Source organism: Aquarana catesbeiana, linkage group LG07 (assembly GCF_042186555.1).
Source record: "Aquarana catesbeiana isolate 2022-GZ linkage group LG07, ASM4218655v1, whole genome shotgun sequence".
Classification (NCBI taxonomy): domain Eukaryota; kingdom Metazoa; phylum Chordata; class Amphibia; order Anura; family Ranidae; genus Aquarana; species Aquarana catesbeiana.
Window position 1 is genome coordinate 209538456 of NC_133330.1, and position 15388 is coordinate 209553843.

General features: G+C 39.3%; 1 long non-coding RNA gene across 1 annotated transcript; it reads left to right on the top strand.

Annotated features, from left to right (window-relative positions):
• The first annotated feature begins 5014 nt into the window (after positions 1 to 5014).
• Positions 5015 to 12340, top strand: LOC141102522 (uncharacterized). The gene is made up of 2 exons (XR_012235132.1): positions 5015 to 5228; positions 9740 to 12340. It is a non-coding gene; the product is annotated as an uncharacterized lncRNA (long non-coding RNA).
• Positions 12341 to 15388: the final 3048 nt, after the last annotated feature.

Below are 15388 nucleotides of genomic sequence, written 5' to 3' on the forward strand. Positions count from 1 at the left end.
CTTCATTTGAGGATACATACACCCCATGGTGGTGTCTACCATCATCTTCTTAATTTAACATTTTTATTTCTATTTCCATTTTTCATTCACATTTATTTTTTATTTTTATATTTTTACTCTTATTTTAGTTTTATTTTATTTTTATTTTTATTCATATATTTTCTATTTATTTTTAATTTTACTACATTTAATTTAATTTTATTTTTCGTTATTCTTATTTTCCTCACTTAATTTCTTTTTTCTTTTTTTCCTCTTTTCATATTTCCATTTTTTCATTTTTGTCACTTTCTTAATAATACCAAAGTTTCACTATCATAGTATTGGGACACTACTTCATTCCATTCATTTTTATTTATTTCTTTTTCTTCTATTTCTTTGTTTCCTATTACACTTTCACGATATTACCACTTAGTGGAGACATTGAGTGATAATTGACATCGATACACCACTTAATATTTCATCTTTTACACATTATATACATTTATCCATTTTATTTAAATTCCACATCCAGATCGGACTATCCTTTGGTTGCGCAGATTCCAGCTGACGTTACTGCGCATAGTCGATCGCTTTGCCGTATCATCACGATAGAGCGTAGCTGACGTCACTGCGCATTGTCGATCGCCGTAACGAGGCTTGAAACGCATGCCCTAGCCTCTGTTTACTTTTAGCACTCCACGAGAGGGGAAGCAACGTGCGCCCGTCTCACTAGATGAGGTGACGCATGTCCGGTCATACGCTCTTCCCATCTTCGGATACAAATTATACTATCAGAGATCTTGAGCATATCGTAACCCCATTAGTTTAAATTTACTAGTAGATATCTCTCAACTTGGGGAAGTGGTTTATATTTATGAATACATTATATTTATGAGAATACTGGGATAAAATTCGGCATGACGTTGGAACGCATACAGATACACCATAATGAGGCTTGGAACGCACGCGGGTCCGCCATTTTGGCCAAACCCGGAAGTGCAGGTTAATTGTAGATACGAGCTGGATTCTCATCAAGGGGGCCATGGCATCTATATTAAGGGGTATGGCAGCAGTGGGTGAGTACCCCAGATGAAGTCTTGTAAGACGAAACGTGTCGGGGGACTCCACTGCCTGCCATAATTTTACTTGAAGCGCTTTTTTTACTACAGAAATGTAAGTTGTTTACTTGTTTTAATAAATTCGTTTTACAAACGGTATTATGCTATGTGGCCCCTTTTTATTTCATATGGGCTATTCCTCTGAGATGATCCATTGGAAGGTTTGCCATCCATTATAAAGAGGGTTCTCCCATGGTTCTGGACACGTTTGGAGTTCTGCTGCCATCCAATTGGGAGGTCCTTCCTTTTTATTGCCTGTTGGTGATACAAGCTTGATTGACTCATCGAACGTATGTTCTTATGAGTTCAATCCCTCTGGTAAGCCTTCACTCTTTCCGTGTGGAGGGTCCATCACACTTAATTTTCTGCATGAGTTATCCACGTGGTGATTAAGAAATTGCATATACCCTTTGGATTAGCAACATTTTTCTGTATTTGAAGTGACATCTGAAGATCACCAGAGACTGTATTTTTGCACACTGTGGACTGACATAGATTTATTTTCTTTTCTTTTCATATTCTTATATATACATCATATCATAAGCTTGCAAAATCTCTAGCGCTACACTTGTTTGTGCACTTGATATTTATTATAGCAAAAAGTAAATAATATTGTGTTTTTTTCAAAATTGTCACTCTTTTTTTGTTTATAGAGCAAAAAATAAAAACCTCAGAGGTTATCAAACACCACCAAAAGAAAGCTCTATTTGTGGGGGAAAAAATGAAAAAATGTCATATAGGTACAGCGTTGTATGACCGAGCAATTGTCATTCAAAATTGGCCTGGGCAGGAAGGGGGGTGAAAATGTATTGAAGTGGTTAAGGTAAAAAATTTCTCACTACCAGATCTAATTACCCCCCCAACACTTACCTGGCTCCCATCGCTGCTCCAGCACTGTCTCGGCTTCACACAGCCTGACTTGGGAGTGCGCATGCATGAGTGACCTGGTATCAACCGGCTTACTAAGGAGGCACCCAGAGGAGGTAAACTATATATATATATATATATATATATATATATACATTGGGTTCAACATCAGATATATTTTTTAAGCTAAGTGCGTGCAAACTAAATAAAATGTGTAATAATTGCAGGTATTTATTAGTTCTGACAGAGATCCTAGTTCTTAAACCTGACTATGCCTTTATCAGTGTTCCCTCCCAGAAGAATGTATCAATTTTTGTTTAGGTATCACTCATGGTAATCATTTACTGTACATTCTGGACTGAGATGTTGGCTCAGAGATGGCAGAGTCATGTAAATCCAGGTTCCTGAGTAGTTCGCAGCTGTGTTTACAAATGTATGACACAGATCAACACTGCCTCTCAAATTGTGTCTCCTTACAAAGTTATGATTTTGCAGCTGAATCAGGATAAGGAAACTTGGTCTAGGCAAAGTCTTTTGCCAAGAACTCAAGAGCTATAATTAAAGCTGATGTCCATGTTTCAAGTCATTTTAAATAGTTTGTTTGGACCAAGCTGGTCCAAACAAACTACTTGCTTTACTAAGTGCTGCAGTGCCACTAAGCACTGTATGTACTGCATGTAACTTTAGCTACATACAGTACACAGTGCTGGGTTCCGGCTGTGAGATAAAGATTTCTCGTCTCACATCTGGAACAAAACAGAGTCAGGCTGAGTGTATTCTCTTAATGAATACAAAGCTTCCTCTGGTTAGCCAAGTCTGAGAGCATGGTGTCTTCAGCTCGCCCCTCCCACTAAGCTAATCAGAGGAAGCTTTGTATTCATTCACAGAGTTCAAAACTGCCTATGAGTAGCTGAGCGCCGCTCAGCCTGACTCTGTTTTGTTCCAGGTATGAGACGGGAAGTCTCTGTCACACTGCCAAAACCCAGCACTGTGTACTGTATGTACAGTGCCTTGCAAAAGTATTCACCCCCTTGGCTTTTTACCTATTTTGTTACGATACAGCCTTTAGTTCAATGTTTTTTTAATCTGAATTATATGTGATGGATCAGAACACAATAGTCTAAGTTGGTGAAGTAAAATTAGAAAAATATATACATAAAACTATTTTTCAGAAATAAAAAAAAAATCATTGGCATGTGCGTATGTATTCATCCCCTTTTGTTATGAAGTCCATAAAAACCTCTGGTGCAACCAATTACCTTCAGATTGCACACATGATGTCCACCTGTGTGCAATCTGAGTGTCACATGATCTGCCATTACATATACACACCTTTTTGAAAGGCCCCAGAGGCTGCAACACCTAAGCAAGAGGCACCACTAACCAAACACTGCCATGAAGACCAAGGAACTCTCCAAACAAGTAAGGGACAATGCTTTTGAGAAGTACAAGTCAGGGTTAGGGTATAAAAAAATATCCAAATCTTTGATGATTCCTAGGAGCACCATCAAATCTATCATAACCAAATGGAAAGAACATGGCACAACAGCAAACCTGCCAAGAGACGGCTGCACACCAAAACGCACGGACCGGGCAAGGAGAGCATTGATCAGAGAGGCAGCACAGAGACCAAAGATAACCCTGGAGCAGCTGCAGAGTTCCACAGCACTGACTAGAGTATCTGTACATAAGACGACAATAAGCCGTATGCTCCATAGAGTTGGGCTTCATGGCAGAGTGGCCAAAAGAAAGCCATTACTTTCATCAAAAAACAAAATGGCACCTTTTGAGTTTGAGAAAAGGCATGTGGGAGACTCCGAAAATGAATGGAGGAAGGTGCTCTGGTCTGATGAGACTAAAATTGAACTTTTTGGCCATGAACGAAAACGCTATGTCTGGCGCAAACCCAACACATCACATCACCCAAAGAACACCATCCCCACAGTGAAACATGGTGGTGGCAGCATCATGCTGTGGGGATGTTTTTCAGCAGTCGGGACTGGGAAACTTGTCAGAGTTGAGGGAAAGATGGATAGTGCTAAATACAGGGATATTCTTGAGCAAAACCTGTACCAATCTGTGTGTGATTTTAGGCTAGGACGGAAGTTCACCTTCCAGCAGAAAAATGACCCCAAACACACTGCTAATGCAACGCTTGAGTGGTTTAAGGGGAAACATGTAAATGTATTAGAATGGCCTAGTCAAAGCCTAGACCTCAATCCAATAGAAAATCTGTGGTCAGACTTAAAGATTGCTGTTCACAAGTGCAAACCATCCAACTTGAAGGAGCTGGAGCAAATTTGCAAGGAGGAATGGGCAAAAATCCCAGTGGTAAGATGTGGCAAGCTCATAGAGACTTATCCAAAGCGACTTGGAGCTGTGATAGCCGCAAAAGGTGGCTCTACAAAGTATTGACTTTAGGGGGTGAATAGTTATGCACATTGACTTTTTCTGTTATTTTGTCTTATTTGTTGTTTGTTTCACAATAAACAAAAAAAATCTTCAAAGTGGGCATGTTCTGCAAATTAAATGATGCAAATCCTCAAACAATCCTTGTTAATTCCAGGTTATGAGGCAACAAAACACGAAAAATGCCAAGGGGGTGAATACTTTTGCAAGGCACTGTAACTGAAGCTAACTGCAGTACATACAGTGCTTAGGGACACTGCAACACTTAGTGAAGCATACTTGTTTTTCTGTAAAATGTTTCTGAATTCTTTTGGTATTGCAACACATATGGCTGACCAGTTGACATCAAATGTTCTGCCAATGATATGACACAATTCTCGGAAAGGATGTGATATGGGATGTTGACATAGAAAGTCCCTGTCTAAAAGTCAAATTGACCTTTCCCAAATAATTATTCTTCCCTTCTGTCAAAACAACTTGTCACATTAAAATATTTTGGGTCAAAGTAACCCAGAAAGTTAGCAAGAACCTGTGTTGAAATACTTAGTGAAATGCATACTTGTGATGTGTAACTTTGGGCTTGTGCCCACCATAAGATTACTGTATAACCATTCTCTATAAAAACTGTACTGCCTTGTAAACTGCATCGTATTGTCCTGAAGAAATGTGATCAACTGTACAGTGCATATTCTGAAGTAAACATGCATAAGACGAATGCAGCTCTATTGGCGTTGATGTCCTTAATTTCAAGGCTCTACTTAACATTTGGTGACCCCCGATTTGTGTCTTCTTGTCCGCATCTCCACCACTGGCTCTCCACCCTCTCCAGGACAGACAGCAGCAAAGAGGCCTCAGGTGAGAAAACTTTTATTTTCTCATGATATATACTGTCTTTTCTGTGCGGTGTTGTGAGGCCGGTTGGGGGAGTGCAGCCACAGAAGGTAACACGTTTCCTATTTGATTTTGCCTGCATTTTGTCTCTGCATGATCACTGAGAATGTTAAAGGTACCTATTACAATTTAAAGCATGCTACAAAAATTATAATTTTAAGCGCTTGCCTTTTTCTCCTTGTCTCCAGAAATGACAATGTATATATATTTTGTGAAGGGATGTATAAGTGCAGGTACCACAATTTCTGAAGAGTGAATAGAAGTTGGTAGTGGTGTTTAATTTTTTTTGGTGTAAACGTTTGTGGTCCTAAGGCAGATATATTGCCTTCAGCGGATATCCACAAATGGGTGAATGATATTTTTTGAACTTTTGTGGTCCTAAGGCAGATAGGTATTGCCTTCAGCAGATATCCACAAATGGGTGAATGACCTGCTGTATGTTCTCTGGAATAGGGAGTCTAGATAGGGACTAGCCTATTGCCACTCAGAAGGAGACGTCCTTCTGAGAGTAGAACGAGCGAGATATCTCAACTTATGTACTGGGCTGCTGGTACACAGCCATAAAGATAAACGGTGGAGCTCTCAGTCCCTGAGTTCCAAATTATTGTCATTTCTGAAGAGATTAATGAGAAATTGTGATAAATATGGGAAATTTGCTTTAAAAAAATGTTTTGCCTGTCATGAATACATTTGGGTTAACAAAAGATAGGGAAAAAAAAAAAAAAAGTTATTGAAATTAGCAAAAGTAACAGGGCTGAGTATTGCTAAATTACAACCTATAATTGATGCATTGTTTAATCTGCTTTTTAAAATGTTTGATTGTGGGGGGATTGAATGTTTAGCAGCCTGGGAAGTAGTATCCAGGAAGGATATAAAACCACCCCACTATAAAATGTGCTCAGAGAAAGCTGCTCTACATGTAGAAGATGGCCAGGGTAATTATACCGCAAGAATAGGAAAAGTTTATGTCCCCTGGAAACCCAATGAAATTAGGGCATTTATTGTTGATCTGCCCAACTTAGAGAAAAATCCAAAGAAATGGTATAAAAAGTTATGTGATGTGGATAGAGAAAACGCAACAAGCTACATATATGGATACGTGGATCTTGATTGATTGTGCAGTGTCAGAAAAGTATGTGGATGTATAGAATGTATTTGCAAGATATGCAAGCATTGATGGATGTTGTGCAGAAGAAAGATGAGGATGTGTTAGATTACTGGAATAGATTCAAAGATGCTATTCAGAAGCATACTGATTGGATTCCAGATGATGAAAGTGATATGAAGCGACCAAAGTATGTGAATGTATTGGTGGGTGGAATGTTGCCTGAGATTAGGGAAGAAATAGAGCTTCCTACAGTAGGATGGAGAAAGAAACCTGCCCCTGAGTTGAGATTGCTTAAATAGCTTACGAAGTGTTACAAAAAAGAAAAGACAAGGTAGAAAAGAAGGAGAAAACAAACATGATGAATATACAACTACCAGAGGTTAAGGAAAAAGTCCCAGAGCCCAAGGGGGTAACAGTATCTACAGTGCAGGTAACACCTCAGGGTGTACCAATAGCGCCCCCCCCCCCTTACCCACCTAGGGAGTGGTATATATCTCTAATTATGGGGCACCATGGCAAAAGCGTGGTAATTGGAGACAAAATGAGGGACAACGCATAAACCCTAGAATTCAGTCCCGATATCAACAAATCATTCCAAATAGAGTAAGACTCCCAACCCTGCAGCCTCGTGCCCTCTCCACTTCAAGGGTGGATTGAGTGGACATATAGCAAGGGACTGTAGGGGGCGCTAGGATGAGGTGGGATGTGGTGACAATATAGATGACCCATTTTATCAAGCTTTAGCTGTAATTGAATTTGATTCTGCTGATGAGCCAATGGTTGAAATAAATGTAAACGGTATTGATTTGTGTGGTCTCATAGACACAGGGGCTTCATGGTCCCTTTTAAATGTCTTTGACCCTAACTTACCACTTTCCAATGAAAGAGTTTCTTTGGTTGGAGTAAGTAATAATATAATCTCAGCAAGGGTTACACAATCTGTACCGGTGACATTGGGAGAGCATTCAACAGAACACTCATTTGTATTGTCTCCACATTCCCCCTGTAATTTATTAGGAAGAGATTTACTTTCTAAGATGGGGGTAACCATTGCTTTATCTCTGGATAAAACTGTTGTTGACATACCACATAGGTTAAAAGAAGAAGCAACTGATCTGTTGTTCATGCCTTTATTAGTAACTGATATGGAGGAAGGAATTCCAGAAGAGGCCAAACAAAAAATTGACCCTTCCATATGGATAACAGGAGCAAACACTCCTGGTCTTATGAAAGTTGCTCCTGTGCGGTTAAATAGAGACCCTGCACTACCAGTACCTAGACTACCTCAATACCCGTTATCCTCTGAATCAGTTGAAGGTATTGAGCCAGTAATAGAGGAGTTATTACAGGAGGGTGTTCTTACTCCTTGTAGGAGTTCTGCTAACACTTCTATCTATCCAGTTCCCAAACCTATAAAAGCAGGAGAAAGAAGCTATCGCTAAAACTAATGAATATTGAATTTTACAAAATCTGATAGATTAATAAGGATAGAGATAAAAATAAATAATAATGAATGTATAGCAAGTTCCTGTACCGGGAAAAGCAACACTGCATACAGAAAGTATTACGGTGCAGGTCTTAGCTGTTCAAATTAGAAGGGAAAGATGAGCTAAGTCTAGCAGAACTAAGATGTATGTTAGAAATGTCCCAAGAGTGGGGGCTCAGGTTCAGCAGATAGTGGAGTGTGGTGATTTGATTAATGAAAATTTCATTCCTTCCATGAACTTGCTGTCTTGAATTTGGGACAAAATACAGAACCAATGATTGATATGTCAGTTAATGGTTTATCTATCCTGTGTTTAATAGATAAAGGCGATTCAAAGAGTTTGTTAAATATATGTGATGCCAATGTTGCCACTTCGAATCAGCAGGTAATTTTGGTCGGGGTAAGTAATGATGTAATTACTGCCAAAGTCACTGAACCTCTATAAGTAAAAATGGGAGGTCAGTGCCATAAATGTTCTTTTATTTTATCACCATACTCCCCTGACAGTCTACTAGACAGAGGTATACTAATATATATAGGAGTAACTATAGTTTTAAACACTGAAGGAATGGGAGTAAAACATACTTGAAGTAAAGGGAGACTTTAGATTTGCTCCTTATGCCAGCAATTTATTAACCCCAAACAGAAGGGACTATTGTAAATATTTATAGTGACTCAGCTTATGCTGTAGGCATAGTGCATAGTTTTGCACAACTCTAGCAAGAAAGGGGTTATTTGACAGCAGCAGGAACTCCTATACAACATAAAGAGTTAATTGTTAGATTATTGGCAGCGATCCAGCTGCCTCTTAAAGTTGCAGTAATTAAATGTAAAGCACATACCAGAGCAGATGATAGTATATCACTTGGGAATGCTTTGGCTGAGAGGTGTGCTAAAGATGCTATATATTCTTATGAGCCAACTACAGCGCTTCCAACATTCCTGCTCACAGATCTTCAAGTGGATCTGGACATTCCATCAGCCCTGCAGGAAAGCTCACCTCATACATCCTCTTGGACCACAAAGAGAGCTGTTTGTGGAGCAGATAGTATATGGAGATTAAAAAACAGACTGGTTGCTCCTCCGACATTGTTTCCTTCTTTGTTTGTTTTGAGCCATGGGCCTTGCCATGTCTCAACAGGAGGGATGTGTATGTGTCAGGGTGGTAGCCAGAGATTGGTGGGCTCCAGGTTTTTCTGCATATGCTGCTAAAAAGGTTACTGAATGTTTTATATGTCAAATGCATAACATTGGAAAGTCAGTGCCCACTCCCATGAGGCATATTCCACATACTGAGGAGCCATTTCAAATTGTGCAAATTGACTTCTCGGATAAGCCTCCTTGTGGTCGATTTAAGTATCTTTTGGTTTGCATTGATCAATTTTCGGCCTGGCCAGAGGCGTGGCCCACGTTGAAAAATGATGCCAGAACTGTGGTAAAATGTCTGAGGAGGGAATTGATCCCAAGGTTTGGTATAGGGTCAATAATTTCCTCAGATAGAGGTACACATTTTGATAATAAACTCATGGCAGAAGTAGTGAATATTTTGGGTATGAAACAGCAATTGCATACTCCTTACAGACCTCAGGCTAGTGGCCTGGTGGAACGCAGCAATCAAACCTTGAAGAGATATTTGGCCAAAATAACTGCTAATGGACAAAGCACATGGGTAGAAGCGTTACCTATAGCCTTGGGGACCATTAGGACTACCCCTAAAGAGAAAAATGGACTGTCACCTTTTGACATATTATTTGGGCGACCGCCTAAAAGACTACATTCATCTCTTGTGCAGCCAGAGACAGTGACTTTAATAAATGGTCAAGATTCCGTGATAGGATATGTTCGCAAATTGACAAATGTGTTTTCTGATACTTTTTCCAGAGCCAAAGCAGGACAACCTGTGGACACAAGTGAAGGAACTCATGGACTAAAGGCAGGAGATTGGGTGTATATCAAGAATTACACACCCCGGACTACTTTGTCCCCTAAGTGGAAAGGACCATTTCAGGTCATTCTTGTGTCTCCTACTGCAGTGAAGCTGAAAGACTATAAGTATTGGGTGCATGGTTCACACTGTAAGAAGTCTGTGGTTCCAAAGGAGAATATAAGCTGGTCTGCTACTGGCAAGAATTGTTCTGTACCTTTACCTTCCAGGTCTCCTCCACTGACTCGTGCACGAGCAAGAAAACTGCAGAATGAATCTCCTAGGGCCTAAGATGAATGTGAAGCTCTGGAGTGTTATCCTCTGCGGTGGTGTGGTGGTATGGATTACAGTCATGGCATATGAATGGACATACAAGAAAGAAAAGGGTAAGATACAAGACACTTTTCTTTTTAATGCTACTGTAATGGAAGAAATGTCACAACGTGAACCGGTTTCAGATGCTGATCTGGGAGCACGGAGGGAAGCTGCACATGAATATCATGCCAAGCTGGCAGAGCCTTTCCATAACTCTTTTGTAGCTATGCACCTGCAAGCTGCCAAGAAGATGAATATCACTAATTGCTGGATATGCACACATGTACCTATTTTTCATAAGACTATACCCTTGTTAGGAATACCTAGCACTTTAGCTGAAATAGAGGACAGTGCACGCTTTGGTGATGTCAGTAGAACAATGATTGACAGAGTTATTTCACTTCTACTGTTCACAAATGCTCCATTGAGAAAACCAGCATCTGCATTAACTTTACTCGAACTTATACACCTGAGTTACTTTCCCAGGGTTACCAGAGTACTACTCAACTGATTGGGAACTCCAACTGTATGGATAATGCTGATATCAAATACTGGTTTGATGGTAAGGATGTTGTGTGGAGTACTGACAGATATCAGGAATTACATGATTACACACATCGTCAACATTCCCGGCAGATTAATATGAAGCTATTGATGTGCCTACAAGGATATAATTTCAATAAAGCTTGTGCTGCCCCACCAGGTTATTATTTCATATGTGGAAAGAAAGCATATTCTTGGGTTCCTTTGAATTCTAATAGGGTTTGTTACTTTGGTAGAGTCATACCTGCTACTTGGTGTATGGAGGATAATGACTTTCAAGAAACACAGCTCCACAAAAAACCTGTACATTTTCTTAAAAAAGACTCTGTGTGCCTTGTTAAAAGGGATCTCACTGATCAGTCAGCTTCAGGAGAAGATGAAACCCCAGGAGGACAAGAAGAAGACTCTGAAATGAATGTGAAAAATGACGATTCTCCTGATAGGCCTACATTTTATCCTAAGTCAGATGATAACTCCATAAATGTTGAATCACGACAGAGAGATTAAACCATTGTTTTATATTCCTTGGGTAAATAGATGTTGTATTAAAAAGGCTTTCAGTTTCATCATTGATTTGGCAGACCTGATGGATAACATTACTGCCTTGTATGATAGAAACTTTATAGCCCTTGTTATAGAATTGAAGATGATCAAAAAAGAGGTTTTGCAGCACCGGCTGGTGCTGGATTATCTCACGGCCAGTCAAGGAGGAATATGCACCATAGTGGGAACTACTTGTTGTAACTACATTGGAAATGATACTAAGACTGAAGATGCCATCATTTCACATGTAGAAAAGGTACAACAAATGATGGTTAAATTTCGCAAAGAACATACCGAAACTGCTTGGGTGGAAGGAAGCTGGGAAAGCTGGCTTTCCTGGTTCAATCCTCTCAACTGGTTTTCCGGTATTGCAGGATGGTTTTCTGGAATTTTGCATGGTATTTTATACATTGTAGGAATTATAGTCCTCATAATCCTGATAGATAAATGCGCACCTATGTTATACAAATGTTGTTTGAAGATAATCACACGTGCTGGTACTAATATTGGTTCTTCTGAGCCCTTAAGGTCTTGAGTCAGAACTGCTCATGAGATGGTGGTCCGTATATCTGGAGATCAACCTAAAGACACAGAAGAAGCTTAAAAGGGATACCGAAAGAATTCTAAACACAGGAGGGGCTGTGAAGATATGAACCATATCTTTTAATGTATCCAGAGTTCCTCAACTTTCTTTTGTATTTCTGATAATTCTTATATTTGTTTTTCTGTAAAATGTTTCTGAATTCTTTTGGTATTGCAACACATGTGGCTGACCAGTTGACATGAAATGTTCTGCCAATGATATGACACAATTCTAAGAAAGAATGTGATATGGGATGTTGACATAGAAAGTCCCTGTTTAAAAGTCAAATTGACCTTTCCCAAATAATTATTCTTCCCTTCTGTCAAAACAACTTGTCACATTAAAATATTTTGGGTCAAAGTAAGCCAGAAAGTTAGCCAGAACCTGTGTTGAAATACTTAGTGAAATGCGTACTTGTGACGTGTAACTTTGGGCTTGTGTCCACCATAAGATTACTGTATAACCATTCTCTATAAAAACTGTACTGCCTTGTAAACTGCATCGCATTGTCCTGAAGAAATGTGATCAACTGTACAGTGCATATTCTGAAGTAAACATGCATAAGACGAATGCAGCTCTATTGGCGTTGATGTCCTTTATTTCAAGGCTCTACTTAACAATACTCTTGATTTTTACCCCTGACTTTAATTGGAAGAAAGTTGTTTCTGGACCTTGTAGAAGTGGTGTTACGGTTTAAGTTATATTTTTGTTACATTACACTACAAGCCAAGGAGATGGTGGTAATCCCCTGGGGTGTAGAAACCACCTGCCTGGTAATTCGATTTTTATACAACATACTGGCAGGGGACAGGCTTTTCTACTCAGGCTGTAAATGTTTCCTAAAGAAAATGAAGTGAAAGACTTTACACACCTTTTGTGTTTTGATGCATCTGATTAATTATCTGACTTAAAGTACAACTGAAGGCTTTTGTCTAACAGTCTAAACCGGTACCAAATCCAGTTACTATGTGATACACAAGTTTCATAAAGAAAACCAAAAATAACCCTTTGCCTTCCCTAAATAAGTGAAATCCTCCTTCGTTAGCTCCTTATATGTTTCCCCTCAAATACTGCAGATGACAGTAAGAGGGTTTAGGTAGTGCTATTAATCCACAAAGCAATGGGGAGTGCTATGTGCTCCTTATTCAACAATAACAATGCTGATAGCCATGCCCTCTGCAACGTTATTTTATCCCACTTTAGAGCAATCAGGCACAGCTTACATGGAAGTGAAAATGCTGCTCTGAATTCAGGAGCAGAGCAGCATCATTGCCACACCATCAAAGGAAGCTGCATTAGGCAGACTTCACCAACAGGATCAACAAGTGTTGTGGGAGTTTACAGGGGAAGTAAGAGTAAACTGTAAATGCAAATGCACTTTAATTAAGTCCTGCAACACTTATTTATTCTTTTAATGAGAGGCCATAGTGCTACTTTAAACAGAAAGTTTATTTCGACTAGAAGAGAACCATAGGTCGATTCTGTACTCATCTATTATAGCATTAATCAAGTACCTTTTTTGAGCACTGGCACTTTGTAAAAGGAGACATTTTTCTGGCACAACTTTGGACTATTTACGTTTTTTCACGGGTTACTAGATTTTTTGTAAACAGTGCCTTGAAGAAAGTAGCGAACAAAAAGGTAAATAAAAGGTTTTGAAAATCATTTATCATTTTCCTTCCACTTCACAATTATGTGCCACTTCTTGTTGGTCTATAACATAAAATCCCCAAAAAATACATTCACGTTTTTGGTTGTAACATGACAAAATGTGGTAAAATGTCGAGGGGTATGAATACTTTTTCAAGGCACTATATATATATATATATATATATATATATATATATATATATATATATATATATATATATATATATATATATATATACATATATATATGGTGTCCTGCATTTAAAGTGTATATGTGATTTTTTTTTTTAAAGCTGCACTGCACTTACCCAGCCAGTACTAAATATACTTCAATGATAAACACAAAACACACGTATATATATAGATATATATATAGATATATCTATATATCTATAGATATATCTATATATAGATATATATCTATATATAGATATATATCTATATATATATATACACAGCATCTCACAAAAGTGAGTACACCCCTCACATTTTTGTAAAAATTTATTATATCTTTCCATGTGACAACACTGAAGAAATGACACTAAAATGTAAAGTAGTGAGTGTACAGCTTATATAACAGTGTAAATTAGCTGTCCCCTCAAAATAATTCAACACACAGCCAATAATATCTAAACCGCTGGCAACAAAAGTGAGTATACCCCTAAGTGAAAATGTCCAAATTGGGTCCAAAGTGTCAATGTTTTGTGTGGCCTCCATTATCTTTCAGCACTGCCTTAAGCCTCTTGGGCATGGAGTTCACCAGAGCTTCACAGGTTGCCACTGGAGTCCTCTTCCACTCCTCCATGACGACATCACGAAGCTGGTGGATGTTAGAGACCACCTTCCATTTGAGGATGCTCAATAGGGTTTAGGTCTATAGACATGCTTGGCCAGTCCATCACATTTACCCTCAGCTTCTTTAGCAAGGCAGTGGTCATCTTGGAGGTGTGGTTGGGGTCGTTATCATGCTGGAATACTGCCCTGTGGCCCAGTCTCCGAAGGGAGGGGATCATGCTCTGCTTTAGTATGTCACAGTACATGTTGGCATTCATGGTTCAATGAACTGTAGCTCCCCAGTGCCCACAGCACTCCCACCAGCATGCTTGACTGTAGGCAAGACACACTTGTCTTTATACTCCTCACCTGGTTGCCGTCACACACGTTTGACACGATCTGAACCAAATAAGTTTATCTTGGTCTCATCAGAACCAGGACATTGTTCCAGTAATCCATGTCCTTAGTCTGCTTGTCTTCTGTACACTGTTTGCGGGCTTTCTTGTGCATCATCTTTAGAAGAGGCTTCCTTCTGGGACGACAGCCATGCAGACCAATTTGATGCAGTGTGCAAGGCCTGTTCTGAGTCAAACCTGTCCTGTTAAACCACTGTATGGTCTTGGCCACCATGCTGCAGCTCAGTTTCAGGGTCTTGGCAATCTTCTTATAGCCTAGGCCATCTTTATGTAGGGCAACAATTCTTTTTTTTTCAGAACCTCAGAGTGTTCTTTGCCATGCGATAACATGTTGAACTTCCAGTGACCAGTATGAGAGAGTGAGAGCGATAACACCAAAGTTAACACACCTGCTCCCCATTCACACATGAGACCTTATAAAACTAACGAGTCACATGGCACCGAAGAGGGAAAATGGCTAATTGGGCCAAAATTGGACATTTTTACTTAGGGGTGTATTCACTTTTGTTGCCAGTAGTTTAGACATTATTGGTTGAGTGTTGAGTTATTTTGAGGAGACAGCAAATTTACACTGTTATGCCGTGTACGCATGGTTGGATTTTCCAACGTGAAATTTGCGATCGGAGCTTGTTGTCGGAAATTCCGACCGTGTGTAGGCTCCATCGGACAGTTTCCATCGGAATTTCCGTCGCACAAAATTTGAAATCTGGTTTTCAAATTTTCCGACAACAAAATCTGTTCATGCAAATTCCAATTGTGTGTACACAATTCCGACGTACAAA